At 45.2% G+C, this 4,369-nt stretch overlaps 1 long non-coding RNA gene across 12 annotated transcripts; it reads left to right on the top strand.

The window, feature by feature from the left end:
* The first annotated feature begins 33 nt into the window (after window positions 1-33).
* LOC119285038 lies at window positions 34-3,414 on the top strand. Of its 12 annotated transcripts, none has more exons than XR_005139326.1 (9): window positions 34-902; window positions 1,030-1,155; window positions 1,255-1,475; window positions 1,553-1,617; window positions 1,781-1,833; window positions 1,900-2,075; window positions 2,469-2,558; window positions 2,657-2,916; window positions 3,091-3,414. It is a non-coding gene; the product is annotated as an uncharacterized LOC119285038 (long non-coding RNA). The 12 variants fall into 12 exon arrangements; XR_005139317.1 differs by having other exon boundaries at window positions 34-574; window positions 768-902; window positions 2,464-2,916; XR_005139322.1 differs by having other exon boundaries at window positions 35-902; window positions 2,464-2,558.
* The last annotated feature ends 955 nt before the right edge of the window (window positions 3,415-4,369 follow it).

Raw genomic sequence — 4,369 nt, forward strand, 5'->3', positions numbered from 1 at the left:
AAAACCGTGCGCGCGATCTCTCCCCCGTCCGCAGGACCTCTCGCCCCCGCCTTCTCCGGCGCCGTTCGCCGCCCGCGGTTTGCAGCCCATCGCGCCCTTCGCCGCGGGACAGCCGGAGCCGCCGCCCGTCGCGCACTGCGGGAGCCGCCGCAGGTTGTCGCTTGTCGCGCCCTTCGCCGTGGGAGAGCCGGAGCCACCGCCCGTCGCGCGCCGGAGGAGCCACCGCAGGTCGCCGCGGGAGAGCCGGGGCCGCCGCGATCGTGAGCAGCCGCCCGCCCATCCTCCATCCCTACGCGGGCGCACCTTCCTTCAGCTCCTCCTCGCGCCGCCCCTCTCCTTTGCCCCGGCCGCCAAGACCCAGCGGTCGCTTCACCGGGTTGCGGCGCCGCCCCGCCCGATAGCCTCCCAGCGGCCGCCTGCCGCCATCCGCGCAGACTGCTTCACCGACGCCCGCGGCCGCTTCACCAGGCCACGGCGTCGCCGGCCCATCCCTGTGTGTGCAACGGCTGAAAATTTCGATCTGCGATGGTGCGCGGAGATCAAGCGATGACGGCAACAGCGTCGAGCTTTGCAGGTATTGATCCCCCCCTCCCCTTCCCCAGCAATGCTTGAATTGGACTGCATGAATGAATTTGCTGGCACGAGTATGCAAGATAGAAAAATAAGTGAATCTTTTGATGTTGCCCCCTCCGCATTAGTATGGAATTCAGAAATTATCTTGTTATCTTTGCCCACTAGCATTTTCTAGACTAATAATGGTAGTGCAGATTTCAGCTAGAGCTTGCAGAGTTCTAAAATATGTTGACCAAATCGTTTCTTCAAAACCTGGTTCACAAATACTATGATCTTGCTACTAGCTTCTATGAGTGTGGCTGGACTGAATCCTTCCACTTTGCTCATAGGTGAGGACTCTTATCAAAAGAACAAATAATTGGTCTTTCATTCTTGAAGAAAGTTATATTTCAAAAGAAAAAAAATATGAGAATATGTCATAGAACATTGCTAATTGTGATTCCCCATGTGTCTTAGCATTTTAGGTGGAATGGTGAACCTTGAAGCGGAAGTACCAAACGGTACGAGCACTTTCTGGCCCTATGGCTTGAGTTGAAGCCTGGGATGAAGGTCGTTTTTCTTATGAAGATCGAATAACCCATGGTAGAATGATTTTCCTTTTTAAGATGCTCTTGCTGCAGCTATATAACTTGATAATGGAGCATACAACATCGTGATGTTTGTTGAATTGCTTTGCTGTAGGTTTTGGATGTCAGGTATGGAATAGGCAGGCCATTAAGAGAAATTCCAAGATTTAGGTTTAATTCCTGTTTCGCGCTTTCACCTCTCTTCATACGTGTGAATACTGATGTGTTCGGGTTTAGAAATTCTCATATGCATGATTAATGCAACTGAAGTGATTCATGTTTTTCTTACTTTCAACTGAAAACTTGTGGGGGCATGATTTTGAGGAGGCGATCCAGGTATTATTCATCTTTCAATTTTTTTATCATGATCTGTCTCTTTGAAAAAGTTGAAAACCTAATATGATGGTTTACAGAGCACCAATAAGTTAGAGAAGTTCGACCTCAACCTTTCCAGGAATTAATCTATTTTGGAACGGAGGTACTAAGCAGTACTAATACTTGTCTCTTCTGTTTGTAACCTAAAGAAGATGTATAATTGTGTCTGTAAGTTAGATAAGGACTATTGGCTTTGTGATATTTCATTATCTGATGTTTGTAACCTAAAAAAGATGTATAACTGATCAGGCAACTGTTTTCTGCAGCTCCACCTCAGTTACTGATTGAACAACAACGACTACCAAATAACTAGGGAAAGGTTGTTCAATGCTCATTATTTTTTGGTTGATTCTTCTATTGACTGTGATTTTTTTTTGGTGACGAGGTCGCCACCAAGAACGGGTCACTGATAGTATCAACATGGAGGCGTGCCTTAGCCTGGAGCCCAGCAAGAAGATCATCGGGAGCTTCGGGACATTTGAGACGGCCGTTCTCCATGTGGCCAACGCCATCCAGCTGCAGGCATTGCGCCGGCCTCGGCAGGAGTCGGTCAAGCCCAATGTGAGTTACCAATCTTCTTACATTAGAGTGTCGTAATTGATTTACTTATTATCATAGCAATATGCTTGGATGGTTGTAATTCATGACGGGATTAACAGTACCCCATCACAGAAACTTCTACATTCAGTTAGGACTACTTATGTCTACTTAAACGTGTTCCTTATCCCGACTTTCATATACACGCATAGTATGAACCATAGTCCTGCTAACTGCTAGCTTTTTTTGGTCATATCTGATTCTGTGGTGTTAATCCACTCCTACGTTGCCAAACTCAGTTTGATTATACATGGAGTATGTTATATACTTTGATGATATTTTCAGATTTTAAATATATGACAAGCACAATCCCTGATACTAATGCTTACTCTGTTTATTTTGGATGTTCAAGTGTAGCATCTATTGACCAATGCAAGCTCCATCAGGATGTGCGTAGTGTCCATAAGTTCCCTTTTGGCCAGTACATGGAGAAAAAAAACATGGAATGTACAACAATCCTACATGAAACATTCTGAACAAAGTCATATTGAGCTACCCCTAGAAATTTTTGCAGCTTCTGTGAACTCTTGTTTTATGTTCTATAGGGCCAACTTGCATTTTCACGTCAAGCATGGCTGATTATTAGAGGGCAAGGAAAGATGGAGTAGCAGAAGCATTGCTTACGACGAGTTCATCGGGTCAACAGTGCACATTAACAAGCATTGCCTGCTGTCTGCCTTCACCTACTTTGACGAGGATGACAGCGGGTACATCACCGTTGACCGCTGGAAGAGGTGTGCTGGGAGTACAACACAAGCTGACCGGCATCGTGACATCGCCAGGGAGGTCGGCACTGACAACATGCGTATGTTTATTCACTGCAGTCACCATCTTAAATTAATTAATTGGTTTCAATTAACTCCATTGAATAGTCTGTACTATTATGCTAATTACTACAAATCTGAAATGCAAATTGACCATGTCTCATTTGATTAGGATGTTCAAATTGACTATGGAGAGTATATGACAACTCATGCAGGTTCGTAATGACTTGAAGAAAGCATATGAGAAGCGAGTATGGGAGCTTTAATATTAGAGCAACAGGGGAGGAGCAAATGATTGAAGGGCTATCAGCCGTGTAAAAGAAAGCTGAGGATAACGTCAACAGGTGGAAAACTATATTTGGTTGACATAATAACACTAGCAAAGGTGAATAACAATGTAACATTATCTTTTCATTAGTTGATCCATTCAACTTTTGTTTGATATGACTGGCATGATATTTGGATAGGAAAGTTATTTGTTAACTCCATATCATTTTTATGTGCAAGCTAATAATTATGCACTGTGCATTTGCCTGCAATTTCCTAGAAGTTCTCCATAATTTTCGAAGAAAATGTTTTGTGAAGTATAGTTTCTCAAGAAAATTAAAATGTGCTTGTAGTAATTTTTTCCTAAAGTTTTGTCATCTTGTAGAATGATCGACAACGGGCTCCCAGTAAAAGAATAGGATAGGAGCTGTAGGTAATAAAAAATGAGGATATGAGAAGTTGGTAGTTGAAGTCAGTATAATTGCTTAGCATTGTTTTATTCAGTAGGATTGGCGTTGCAGCTGAGGAAATATGTGATATGGAGTAATTTGGTTAACTAAAGGACATTTTACTTTTGAAGTATCTTTAACACACTTTGCAAAATGAATGATGAAGGGACATTAGGCTATTTTTCTATGCATCTGGTGATAATAGACATGCGTTGCACGTGCACACTTACTATAACCTACTAATCGATCCCTAACCCACCCCCGTCCCGCCCCGCCGTTAAAAAAAACTGTTCGCACGATCTATCGCCCTGCCCGCACGACCTCTCGCGGTCTCGCCCCCTCCTCCTCCCGCAGCCGTTAGCCGCCGGAGCTGCTGCCCTTCGCCACGGAAGAGCCGGAGCCGCCGCAGGTCATGACCCTTTGCCGCAGGAGAGCCGGAGCCGCCGTCCGTCGCGGGCCGCGGGAGAGCTGGAGCCGCCACCCGTCGCGCGCCGCGGGAGTCGCCGCCGCGCCCTTTGTCTTTTGTTGGACGCATCCCTGTTAGAACATAACATTGTTTTGTTAGTGCCTTTGAACTGTTGTTCCATGGTGATTTGTGAATAACGAAGAAAAGTTCAGAATAACTCAAGTTGGCATGTGCGAGTGCCTGCGATACTAACGTTGTAGGAAAGCCTCACTTGCAGTTTTCTAAACTCTGCCTCAGAATGTTCCATCCCATTTTTTGGCTCACTTCTTTTTTTGGAGATTACCATATGTTGGTATTGTTTCTGTTCTTGAG

This window comes from Triticum dicoccoides, chromosome 4A (assembly GCF_002162155.2).
Source record: "Triticum dicoccoides isolate Atlit2015 ecotype Zavitan chromosome 4A, WEW_v2.0, whole genome shotgun sequence".
Lineage (NCBI taxonomy): Eukaryota > Viridiplantae > Streptophyta > Magnoliopsida > Poales > Poaceae > Triticum > Triticum dicoccoides.